Consider the following 14,414-nt stretch of genomic DNA (forward strand, 5'->3'; position numbering starts at 1 on the left):
ACACAGTTTTCTGCAACAAACTGAAATCGAGAAACAGCGTGTTTCACAACTGATTCCGGGTTCACGTTCAGAATGTGTTGCGCAATGCGTGCCTTCAGTACAACTAAGTTTGCAATCGCAACACCGAACACACCATCGTTCAGATAGCCTCACAGCCAGAAGTCACACGGATTAAGATCAGGTGATCGGGACGGCCAGTTTGTAGGGAAACGGCGACCGACAATTCTAGCATTTCCGAAGTGGCACTTCAGCAGCTGCTTAACTGGATTTGCATTGTGCGGAGGTGCGACATCTTGCATAAAAATGATCCCATCCACACATCCACGTTGTTGGAGAGCTGGAATGACGTGGTTGCGCAAAAGACGCTCATAGCGTCTGTCCACAGAATCTTCCACGGCCAATTATTGCCCACTTCCATGCGAGCAAGAAATTTTTGGATTAATTAATCTCGTAAGAAGTTTCTAGAACGTCCTCTCAGTCATACTATCCTACAGCTAGTAGGCGGACACTGTATCAATTGTACAATTAAGTATCGAGGACAATTTTCAACAGCTCTCTTTTTGTGTGGTATAGGCCCCTACTTCTCAGCTGATCTTCATTTCTTTAATCTTATAAATAAGCGTCGTGTTTTTCTAATAACGTGTAGTGTTTTGTTAACGGAACTATTGGTCTGCGTATGTACACAGATGGAAATGGCAATAGTTTAGATTCTGGAAGACAGTTCTGCATGAATAAAATAATTTTGTTATTCGTGATGGTCCCAATGGGCTGAGAAATTCTTTTTGAGTAAGGGGCGTTGCTGCAGCGTATACGCGACGGTGGGACAGCAGATCTGTGGAAAACGACCGTTGTGAAATAGTGCAAGTTCCGCTTTTGTCGCCATTCGACACGAGACACCGGTCGATATGGGAGGCCAGCCACACCCATTATGGATTAACTGAAGTGGGAGGCACTCGAGCATCCGCCCTATAGTTCTGATCTCTCCCCACACCTTCGGTCTCTTAATAAAGGTCTTTAAGAGCCGACGATTCCTGTGTGACAAGAATGTGCAACAGGAAGTTACAGACTTCTTCGTGAAGCGGGGCACGGTATCTTACCAAAAGGGTATCTTCAGCCTGGTGATCAGTTGTATGACTGCCTCAGTGCTCACGGCAATTTTGTGTTACTGGCAAGTCGATTCTGGACTCTACGGCCTTCGAACGGAAACTTTTTTATCGACATCATAGTACTGCTGCTGGAGTTTAACTATACAGTAATTCCATACTGTTGAGTATGGATAAAAAAAGACATGATACATTGAGCACATAAGTTATTTGTAGGCATAAAATGTAAGCTGTTTCGTAATAATTTGGTCTTATGTCAAAGCGGTAGGTGGATCAAAACAAAAGTCCAGACACTCTGTGACCAAAATGGTACTGAAACAGAGGATGACAGACTAAAGGCCGAAATACTAAATGTCTTTTTCCAAAGCTGTTTCACAGAGGAAAACTGCACTGTAGTTCCTTCTCTATATTGTCGCACATATGACAAAACGGTTGATATCGAAATAGACGACAGAGGGATAGAAAAACAATTAAAATCGCTCAAAAGAGGAAAGGCCGCTGTACCTGATGGGATACCAGTTCGATTTTACACAGAGTACGCGAAGGAACTTGCCCCCCTTCTTGCAGCGGTGTACCGTAGGTCTTTAGAAGAGCGTAGCCTTCCAAAGGATTGGAAAAGGGCACAGGTCATCCCCGTTTTCAAGAAGGGATGTCGAACAGATGTGCAGAACTATAGTTGTAGATTTTTGGAAGACGTATTATGTTCGAGTATAATGACTTTTCTGGAGACTAGAAATCTACTCTGTAGGAATCAGCATGGGTTTCGAAAAAGACGATCGTGTGAAACCCAGCTCGCGCTATCCGTCCACGAGACTCAGAGGGCCATAGACACGGGTTCCCAGGTGTTGACTTCCGCAAGGCGTTTGATACAGTTCCCCACAGTCGTTTAATGAACAAAGTAAAAACATATGGACTGTCAGATCGATTGTGTGGATTGAAGAGTTCCTAGATAACAGAATGCACCATGTCATTCTCAACGGAGAGAAGTCTTCCGAAGTAAGAATGATTTCAGGTGTGCCGCAGGGGAGTGTCGTAGGACCGCTGCTGTTCACGATGTACATAAATGACCTTGTGGATAACATAGGAAGTTCACTGAAACTTTTTGCGGATGATGCTGTAGTATATCGAGAGGTTGTAACAATGGAAAATTGTACTGAAATGCAGGAGGATCTGAACCGAATCGCCGCATGGTGCAGGGAATGGCAATTGAATCTCAATGTAGACAAGTGTAATGTGCTGCGAATACATAGAAAGAAAGATCCTTTATCATTTAGCTACAACATAGCAGGTCAGCAACTGGAAGCAGTTAATTCCATCAATTATCTGGGAGTAGGCATTAGGAGTGATTTTAAATAGAATGACCGTATAAAATTAAACGTCGGTGAAGCAGATGCCAGACTGAGATTCATTGTAAGAATCCTAAGGAAATGCAATCCGAAAATAAAAGAAGTAGGTTGCAGTACACTTGTTCGCCCACTGCTTGAATCCATACCAGATAGAGTTGATAGAAGAGATAGAGAAAATCCAACGGAGAGCAGTGCGCTTCATTACAGGATCATTTCGTAATCAAGAAAGCATTACGGAGATGATAGATAAACTCCAGTGGAAGACTCTGCAAGAGAGACGCTCAGTAGCTCGGTACGTGCTTTTGTTGAAGTTTCGAGAACATACCTTCACTGAGGAGTCAAGCAGTTTATTGCTCCCTCCTACGTATATCTCGCGAAGAGACCATGAGGATAAAATCAGAGATTAGAGGCCACACAGAGGCATACCGACAATCTTTCTTTCCACGAACAATACTAGACTGGAATAGAAGGGAGAACCAATAGAAGTACTCAAAGTATCCTCCGCCACACACCGAATGGTGGCTTGCGGAGTATGGATGTAGATGTATAATAAATATAATGGGCGATCAAAAAGTTCCCGTTTGAGAGCGTTGCTGCCGTGTAGAAGCCACCCAGCGCGGTTCCGATGCTGGTATCTAAGCACCGACAAGTAGGCAAGTGGCCTTCAAATGAAAACGGTTTGATCGCCACTTTTACTACCAACGCAACCAGTTAGTTTCAGTCTGGAAGGCTACTGGTTTTATTGAACATATCAGCATCGTTTCTCCGAGTGGCTCCGTTCGACCTGTTATAAGACATTATTTAGATGAAGAAAATGAATAGCAGTAGTTTCAGCCGTTTTCAGACATTAAACTTCGCAGTGATATTCTATTAATGTTTTTTTTACCTCGTTAGATATTTAACGCTTAAGAATAAATTGTCACTCATTGCGCTGATTCGAAATCATAGAGCAGAAAAATTCTGCTATAGCAAACCACCTCGACGGCCGAAAGTCTTTGTCTATAAGCGTAATGAACAGTTTCAGTCTGCAGGCCAGTGTTCGAGTGCCTACGATGGAACACGCAGTCAACACATTACTCACATTCAGTAACGGCTGAGCCATTGACATGTGACTGCATGCGTCACAGCCATCTCAGTCAGTGCCACCGCGTAGTTCTTTCACGTACGTTGTGGTTGCGTACATGTTGACTCTCGGCTCATTACGCAAATACTTTCGGACCGACGCCGTGACATCGACTCTAAGCTTCGATGACTGATTGTGATACTGCCCTTCGTGAAAGGCTTAATTACTGCTAAAAAGGCACGCGACAGGGTTTTAAAATTTGGTTTTTATTTTGTTTACTCGAGTCAGCAGCATACACATAGAACTGTACAAATTTACAATTTCAGGTAAGGAGACGGAAGTAATTTATACATGTACATACATAAATAACACCCGCTAGAAAGTCTTCTCTGAAAATCAAACATCCTACCAGGAGTCATATAGAAAAGAAGAACACCTTTGTTTAAACTATGTTCTTCGTTAATTTCAGTCCCTGTATTTCTCGAATGCTGTGCTTCATCCCTGTGATATACTACTATCTGCAACACATTTCCATTATGAATGTCCTAGAAGACAATCTCCTCCTACCTCATGGTAATTAGCATGGCACTGAAAAATACGATGTGATGCAACGTAATATTTTCTTCTGCAAAGTGTCCTGTTGATGGGGACATACACGTTTGCCAACACAAACGTTTGCCAACGTCCGTACAGGTTAGCGTGTGAGTTTTTCCGATCTAATCAAATACACAGAATTATCTTTAAAAAAAAACTAAAGACGAAAAAGATCGTAATGTTTTCTTTACAACAGTGTTGAGGAAATTAATTTGGTTAAATATCAGCCTAATAATAAAAGACTTGTTTTCACCCTCGGATAACTCTTGAACTTCTTCTAAAATTCATAGTGATTTTCTCTTCTTAACTGATAGGTGTGTGACAAATATGCCGCATTGCATTATTGTGCCCACTCCACGTTAACTTACTCGTAGATCCTCTGTGGCGATGCATGAGGAGGAAGTAAAGCCTGTCATATCCAACAGGATCATGCCTACAATATTACTGTGGCGTCCAAATCGGACGTGAGAATCACGATCATTTCACTGACTAGCAAATCAGTGTCCAGCAGTATTTTTGCAAGCCATTTGCTATCACCCTGGCACCACTTGCACAAGCAGCGTAATTGTAATTTCACTATCTGACAGAAAAAGTGAATCACCCAGAAGACATGGTCGAATGTCACACTGTAACTTGGTGTACATATACGCCATCGGTCAGTATGTGAATGATTAGGATCACAGTTCTATGAGACTGCTAGTATGACCAGAGTTCATTAGTGTTATCGTGTTTACTGTTGTTAACTGGTCTGGTAGGATATATAAGAGGCGTGAACAGTGACAGATGTTTAGTGATCACTGCGAAGGACACGAAGAAACGGGTACTCTTGTGAGGCAGCGATTTCAGCTCCTGCTAAGAACGAAAGGGTCCCATTGCGGGTCTCCATTTGGCCTACTGCTCGGATCATGCAATATCAACATTAATGGGGCATTCGAAAGTGACAGTGGCCCGATGTTGGACTGCATGGAAACTAGTCGTCAAGGCTCCACTCGATCACGTCTGACCACCAAAAGGGAGGATCAAAGTATTGTGCAGAAGGCACATCGCAACTCCTTAGACCTACGACTGCCATCCAAAAACCGAAATGGACTCCCTGAAATATTCTGTGTCATTCGCACCACTGGTCGGGGAATATCAGCACCCGGGCTATGGAACTACCGCTCCGTGTGTAGGCTGCCGTTAGCACCTCAACACCAATGGCTATATCTGTAATTGTACCGTGAACGGGAAACATGAACTGCTGATGAACAGCGGCGCATTTTGTTCAGCGATGGATCACGTTTCTACACAACCATCGTCGGAGCATATAGGGGCGGCATGGGGTGAGATCCCATTCTTCCAATGTTTTGGAGATGTACAGTCGTGCTCAAAAGTATCCGAACGACCTGAATTGCATTCCGCCTGATTCGAATGCAATCCACATAGCGCAGCTGTGTAGCAGGTCCTCTAATCGCCCCTCGGTACAGTCGTTTGACTATTGAAAATGGTTCCAACAAGTCACCACCAGAAAACACTGCTCTTTATCGCAATAACTCAAGATGTAAGTGATACCAAAGTACTACAAATATCAGGGAACATCTTATCACAGATAAGATGGTTCTTCAGGCTTGTAAGTTCACATTTATTACAATAAATGACATACATGAAATGTTACCACTCTCATTATTACGTCAGATAGGTAATTCACGTAGTAGGTTTCGTCGTATTCATGATTTCCTCTTCAAAATAACATACCGTACCTATTATTCAACACAAAATGACATTAAAAATTTAAGTTATTCACGAGCAGCTAGTTGAGAATATGTATGAACTTCAAATGACACGACGAACCGTCTCGTTCTGCATATGGATTCAAACCCAGGTCATGCAGACTAAGCAAAGACTTTCGTGACCGACGGAAACTAACAGTCATTCCTGACTAGGCATACAGAGAGCGATATACCTCGATTTTAGACAGTATCAGTCAGCAAATATCAACTTTAAATTACATAACGTAAACATTGTTGACGGACGCGAATTCCTACCCAGCATCTATTGTCCTTGTTAACGAACTACGAGAGATGTTAAATATTGCTTCTTCACAAGTAACTCACTAGAAATGCCGTGAGGTAAAGCTTTGTCTTGGACAGGGATTCGAACCCAGAACCTAATTGGATTGTCATCGAAGCACAATCAACTGTGACATATCGGATTTTCTCGGCAGTAGCTAGATGTTTTAACTGAAATGACGAGACGAAAATTAATTTTTTCTTTCCCAGGACTCCAACCTGGCACCTATCGCTGTTATATTCTAGAGAAAACGAACGTTAAAAATGGGTTTGTTACACAAGCAGCGACATGTGAGCATGTTTGAACTAGAAAGAATATGACGAAGAGTTCAGTGCTGACTGGGAATCGAGCCCCACACGTATCGTTGTTAACTGCACACAAAGAGACGTCAGCTACCGAATTTTTTTCCACCAGCAGCTCGGAATAACATCCTTGAATTTACAATGATTTCGCAAACAGTTCTGTGTCTCACTGGAACTCAAAAACGTCAGACACCGTTAGTGTTGACGACGAATGAAAATACATTAAAAATCAAAATTATTACCCACCAGCAGAAAGGTGTTTTCATGCTAGAGCTTGATAATACATAATGAAAGCTTTAGTGCCGGGCCAGGATTCGAACCCTTTCACGCGCAATATGTGGAGATGTTGAGGAATCTGCAGTTTTGAACCAACAACAAATTGCAGTCGAGCTGTATTGTCACGAAGGGATCAAATTCCGCGTTAAGGGCGGTCTGAGTTGCATTTCCAGATCAGAACCAATTTTATCGACATACAGAAGCTCAAATAAAAGATGGAATAAGTGTCCTGTGACCCTACATAGCGTTTGTTTCGTCACTAGAAATAAATAACTAGTATAAGAAAGGTTACTGTTGATAGAGTTTCTACGTGTCGCGACTCCTGACTTTATTGTGGTTCAAGCTAACGTCTACTTGGTAGAGAAGGAATATCATGTTTAACATGAATGTCAGACCACAATGCCATTATACCTTCTTCACTTGGCGCAGCCATAAGAGAACAGAATCTGTCTCTGCTTATCAAAAATCGTCAGCAGAAGTTGGAATCGAACCCAGACCAAAAGTATATGAACCTAGCATCATTCCAAAAGTCCACCAAATTCTCTTCTCTATCACTCATTTTTCTATCATAACAATGTTGCGCCACACTGGATGAGAATTCTGACACGCAGACGCCCTGTAGTGGTCTGCAGCATGTTCAGTACATTCATTTACTTGGTTGACCGAATCGCCATGAACTAGCTGCCTCGGCTACCCAGTGCATACATTCGACTCTATTTTGTAATCATCGAAATAAAATCACGTAACTGACACCTACACAGAACTGCCAACAGTGTAGGATGCAGGAATTTAAACAGGAAGTGTTCCTTTCGACTTGAGCTACTCTATTGCGCTATCTGTTTGTTAAAAACGTCGTGCAGTGCAAAAGAAAAGTTGTAACTGTCTGTCTCTCAGAAGTCTAGATCCGGCCATATGCGTTATCTCACAGCACTGTGCAATGCGCAAGTTCTGGAGGAATTGTTGTTGAGTTCTGCAGGTGTTGTAGCTATGAGTCAGCTAGTAGCGTAACGGCGAGCGTTGCGCACTGTTGATAAGATGTCGCGAGTTTGGGTACATTCACTGCTACGTTTTTTAAAACGCCATACTGCTGTCTGCTGAAGTTATCGATCTAATGGAACTTTGAACATAATTCCCGTCACTTCTCAACCCAAAATAGTCGCATGTGGAAAAAGGGCTAACTTCTGCGACATTTTGTTCTTTTCAGGTTTAATAGATGGCCATGCAGCAGATGCATCTCGAAACTTTTGTATTATGTATGAGGAGAGCGCATCGTGCCCAAATACGTCAGAAAAGTATTTTCTACATTGGCTGTCATGTGGCAGTGGCATTTTATTCTTCATAAAACCTTGTTTGACAGCTTTAACTCGGAACAAGTTTTCTACATGCATGTAATCAGTAAACTGCATGTGCATTGTCAGACTGTTATAGATAGCATCAGAGAATTCGCATATATCGTTGATGATTAATTTCTCTCTCATGTTAACTACTGTTTTAACAACACTAAAAGAAACCGTACGAAAATTGTGCACTGTATTATAAGAAATGAAATAAAACTACCCACGATAACCTTATGACGAAAGTCTGCTTCAATAAAACTGAGTATCTGTACATAAGCATGCCTCTATCGGCACGAATTAGTAAAATACTTTCTTCTTCTGTAGTGGTCAATCCAAGGATTGGTTTGCAACAGCTACAATGGCAGCTTGTCTCCATTCTGTGCGTCTTTCAGCTTTTCTCTTCATTTCTTTATAGGTGTCACATCCCACATCTTTCACGATTTGATCCATGTACCTCAGTCGTGGTCTTCCTCTTGGTCTTTTTCCCTCGACATATCCCTCTATGATTGTGTTCAGGAGTCCTTTATGTCTTAATAGATGGCCTGTAAATTGCACTCTTCTTTTAACAATGAAACTCCAGAAGCTTCTCTTCTCACCTGCTCTTTCCAGAACCACTTCGTTTGTGACCTTGTCGATCCATTTTATTTTGAGCATGCGTCTATAGCACCACATAGTAAAATACTAATCACTTAGATATCGATTGGGTCTGTGTTTGATTGGTATGCTGTGTCATACTCAAGTGGTATGCAAATGTGGCATTTCATAAAAAAAGTTATGTATTCCAAGGAACCCAAAATTTGTTTGTCAGCAGCGGAAAGAGGCGTTACCTGTTGTGCAGCATTGATAAGTTTTTCACCATTGCACTATGAGCCGAAAGTATTTTCTTGCGATTTCCTTATCGATGTGTGATCTGACTGCTTGTAGCTCTTTCACAGAAGGGATTAAAACGTTACAGTCAGCAATACTGGAACCGCAAACCATAACAGACGTTTTATCTCAGGTTAGCACGTTTCCACAGAGCTAGGGAAGAGGTATGCGTCTAGGTTTCCTCTTACGAGACCAGTAGTGGCTAGAACTCGTAAACCGCTATTTAAAGGACGAGATAAGATGCGATTTTCACGTGCAACGTCTTTCCTGGGATGAAAACCGTAAATTTACAATCTTTTGTCACAGCTCAAGCGTTAATAATAACTCAGATTAATCAATGGAAATGACAGGAAAAATCAAGTGAACTTTGAGGCTTAATTCCGTGCACACCAGGAAGTAACTCGTCGATCACAGAGTTGCCAAATATACCTTGTCTTGTTGCCAAATCTCAGTTACATTACCAGCAGGAAGAAGACGAACCGATGTGATCCTACAGTGGGCTGGGAAGTGACCATAGCTGGCGTCTCAAAGACGCGGCTGCTACAGCCTGGAATACGTAATCCGTCTGATAAACATTTCTGTAGCTGGGTTTAGGGACTGGAGCGTAGTTACTAATAATACTCAGAACTGACTGCAAACTAAGCTTCATAAATCAGTAACTCTCATAGTTGTTTTTATATATCTTTCGTAAGTGTACTCAAAACTAAGAAAATCATTGACGAACGTTTTCGTGCCTCGCCGATAGTCGAGCACAACAAACAAAATTTAAAAAAGACTGTGTGCGTGTGTGTGTGTGTGTGTGTGTGTGTGTGTGTGTGTGTGTGTGTGTGTGTATGTGTGTGTGTGAGAGAGAGAGAGAGAGAGAGAGAGAGAGAGAGAGAGAGAAGAGAGAGAGAGTGAGGGAGAGAGATAAAAATGGCTGGCTCTGAGCACTACGCGACTTAACTTCTGAGGTAATCAGTCGCCCAGAACTTAGAACTAATTAAACCTAACTAACCTAAGGACAGCACACATATCCATGCCCGAGGCAGGATTCGAACCTGCGACCGTAGCAGTCCCGCAGTTCCGGACAGAGCGCCTAGAACCGCTAGACCACCGCGGCCGGCGAGAGACAAAAATAAAAAAGAGAGAGAGAGAGAGAGAGTAAAAAATTGTTGCAAGGAAACTGAATCATGGTATGTAAAGAAATCTTTCATTAAAATGACACGTTCTACATCATTACGAAATGTCGTATTCATGATCTATGGAATAAGTATTAATCTAATCATATCATATGCTGACTAGTCATGAAGAGGCACGAATTACAGAAATTTTCACCAATATCAGTAACCAAATCTAAACTTGAAAAAAAAGACAGTTTTCTAATAAACCGGGACTCCTGTAAAGACCCTTTCGTCCCTGTTAACTAACCACGAAAGATGTGTGATATACCTCCATTCAGAGGGAACAAAGTGTTCATGCTAACCGCACACCTACCGTCCTTCTTTATCATCCACGAACGTTGCTTAAGTAACACTTGCTTACTCACCAACAGTAAGATGTGTGCGTGTGTGACCAGAAATAACGACACCTATTGCGATTGTTGGCAACAAATGAACAGAGATTAAAAATGCACGTTAATGTTCACTAGTAGACTGGTATGCACGTGATAGGGCTTGAAATGATATTATGAATATTTTTGTACTCGATCAGGATTCGGACCCACATACTTATCTTTGGAGGAGACCTAGAGAAGATTGCAGTCTTGGGAAAAGGATCGAAATGATTGAACTATACTGTTCCGAGAGATTCAGATCCTCGAAAGATGACATACGAATTCGAATCACAGTCCAGCACCAAATTTTTCAACGTCTCTAGTTCAATAAAGTACAAGAAAAATAAGAGCCCTGTTCCTTTAAATGGCTATCGTTTCATCAAATAAAATAAAATTTTCTAATGTAAGTAAGTTTACTAGAGACAGTATTTCTGTTTACCATGACTTCCGCCTATGTCATTTCCCAGCGTAAACCGGCTCTGTCCAATTGGTAATGAAGGAACGTGATGTTTAATGCGGATTCTGGATTATAACGTCTTTCTCTTGGTGTTACCAGAGGTAAAGGAAATCTGTTTGTGCCTCTGAAAAGTAAATGCCTGAACCCACGCATTGCACCTGTGATAGTTCGTTCCACCAGACCATTGTGGCCACATTTCCCAGACCCAGGAGTGTGCGGTAACGGATGATGTGCTTAGCTTGGCTTACAAAGAAGAAAAAGCGCAGGTCTGCACAGTGCCCGCATCTGCCCTTTAGTTTCTGTCCACACCCTCGAGTCTGATTGTTTCTTTGTATCCTCCCATCTACTAAAATTAGATTTGATAGCATGCTCACATGTCGCTGCTTGTGCAACAAACCCATTTTTAACGTTCGTTTTCTCTAGAATATAACAGCGATAGGTGCCAGGTTGGAGTCCTGGGAAAGAAAAAATTAATTTTCGTCTCGTCATTTCAGTTAAAACATCTAGCTACTGCCGAGAAAATCCGATATGTCACAGTTGATTGTGCTTCGATGACAATCCAATTAGGTTCTGGGTTCGAATCCCTGTCCAAGACAAAGCTTTACCTCACGGCATTTCTAGTAAGTTACTTGTGAAGAAGCAATATTTAACATCTCTCGTAGTTCGTTAACAAGGACAATAGATACTGGGTAGGAATTCGCGTCCGTCAACAATGTTTACGTTATGTAATTTAAAGTTGATATTTGCTGACTGATACTGTCTAAAATCGAGGTATATCGCTCTCTGTATGCCTAGTCAGGAATGACTGTTAGTTTCCGTCGGTCACGAAAGTCTTTGCTTAGTCTGTATGACCTGGGTTTGAATCCATATGCAGAACGAGACGGTTCGTCGTGTCATTTGAAGTTCATACATATTCTCAACTAGCTGCTCGTGAATAACTTAAATTTTTAATGTCATTTGGTGTTAAATAATAAGTACGGCATGTTATTTTGAAGAGGAAATCATGAATACGACGAAGCTTACTACGTGAATTACCTATCTGACGTAATAATGAGAGTGGTAACATTTCATGTATGTCACTTATTGTAATAAATGTGAACTTACAAGCCTGAAGAACCGTCTTATCTGTGATAAGATGTTCCCTGATATTTGTAGTACCTTGGTATTACTTTACATCTTGAGTTATTGCGATACAGAGCAGTGTTTTCTAGTGGTGGCTTGTTGGAACCATTTTCAATTGTCAAACGACTGTACCGAGGGGCGATTAGAGGACCTGCTACACAGCTGCGCTATGTGGGTTGCATTCGAATCAGGCGAAATGCAATTCAGGTCGTTCGGATACTTTTGAGCACGACTGTACAACAGTGTAACTCTTGGATTTCTGGTGTGGAAATCATCGTGTATGACTTCAGGTCACAGCTGATTGACGGAACTCTGACGGCACAACGACAAATCTACGACATCTTGCGTCCTCAAGTGTTGCTAGTAATGCGACAGTATCGTGGTGACATCTTCAACAAGGCACTGCTCGTCAACACAGGGCCTGTGTCTTTATGAACTATCTGCACTGTTTTGAGCTACTCCCGTGGCCAGCAAGATCCCCAGATCGGTCTCCATTAGAACATGTGTGGAACTTGCTCGAATGTTAACTTCGTCCCAGTACCATAACCAAGATATCAAGGCCCAATTACAGCATTTGTCAGCCAGATTGGATTCAATGGCTTTATGACACCCTTAAAGATCGAATCAGTACATGCACCAAGGCCAGAGGGGGTTTAAATTCTTTGCAAATTTGACACGAATATGTAATCACTGAAATATTATCACTCATCCCCTCAACCCATGAAGTTTAAATTCGTTTCCCCCTCCACGTCTGGGTGCTTCTTTCTTGTGTCAGGCAGCGTATATTGCTATTATTCCCACATAGTTTTTTTCCCTTTCGATCCTGTGACTGCAGAAGGAAACCATCTGCTGTTTACAGACTGCTGCAATAATGCTGATGACTCTGGGACTCTGTAATGATGTAAGTAGTGGAAGTTATAATTTGTTATAGTAGCTTTAGCTGGCACGTAAGAAGCGTTTTTGCTGCAACGTGAAAGAGCAGACTCAGTATGGAGACTGGAGAGTTTATAACGGCTGTTGTGATGGATTTAGAAATCGTGGCGCAACATTAGTTGCAACGACACTGTTGATCCTTACATATTAGTCTGACGGTGCTTCCGATGCCATCTCCCAGCTATTATACTTATGAACGTGCAAAATGTAACTCCGAAAGAGAATGATCCCACTGAACCTGAATTCAGAACACGCGAGGGACCTTTGTACCAGCAGTGAGTGATTACGATTGCAGAGAGATGCCACACTTACAGCCCAGCAAGTGTATTTCTTGTATAACTTGAAAGATCAGCGTTACACCAAGCTCACACAGTAAGCTGAAATCAAAGTAAGTAGAAACCTACTAAGAAGTTCCAACAAGCTTTATTGGTGACAGAACAGGGGCCGATATCACTGCGCACCGTTAGAGGGCTGTACACTTAAATTGCTCAGACATTGAAAGGCGTTCTGTTTGTCTGTTCGTCACACTAGATACCGCTCATGTAAACGTCAAAGTGTAATATTTTCTTTGTCTTAGTGGTCTTTGGCTGTCATCCAGATTTTATCGCTATCTGTGGCTTTCCTCCAGAGGCACTGCGTGTTTGACAATCCGTGTATTTAGCTACTTGTAATCTGGTGTCTTTACTAACTTCTACTAAGCAGAATATTAGGACTCACGGATTAAATGCTGTATACACTGAGGTGACAAAAGTCGTGGGATAGCGATATACACATATAGGCCTATAAATGGTGATAGTATCGCGAGCACAAGGTATAAAAGGGCAGTGCATTGGCGAAGGTGTTATTTGTACTCAGGTCATTCATGAGAAACGGTTTCCGCCATGATTAACAGACTTTGAAAGAGGAATGATAGTTGGAGATTAACACATGGGACATTCGATTTCGGAAATCGTTAGACAATTCAGCATTCCGAAATCCAAGAGTGTGCCAGGAATACCAAATTTCAGGCATTACCTTCCACCACGGACAACGCAGTGGCCGACGGACTTCACTTAACGACCCAAAGCAGCGGTGTTTGCGTAGAGCTGTCAGTACTAACAGACGAGCAACACTGCGTGAAATAACCGCAGAAATCAATGTGGGACGTACGACGAACGTATCCGTTAGGACAGGGTGGCGAAACTGGGCGTTAATGGGCTATGGCAGAAGACGAGCGATGCGAATGCCTTTGCTAACAGCACGACATCGCCTGCAGCAACTCTCCTGGGCTCGTGACCATATCGGTTGGACCCTACGCGACTGGAAAACGATGGTCTGGTCAGATGAGTACCGATTTCAGTTGGTAAGACCTGATGGTAGGGTTCGAGTGTCGCGCAGACTCCACGAACCGATGGACCCAAAATGTCAACAAGGCGGTACACAAAGTGCTGG

Source organism: Schistocerca piceifrons, chromosome 1 (genome assembly GCF_021461385.2).
Source record: "Schistocerca piceifrons isolate TAMUIC-IGC-003096 chromosome 1, iqSchPice1.1, whole genome shotgun sequence".
NCBI lineage: Eukaryota > Metazoa > Arthropoda > Insecta > Orthoptera > Acrididae > Schistocerca > Schistocerca piceifrons.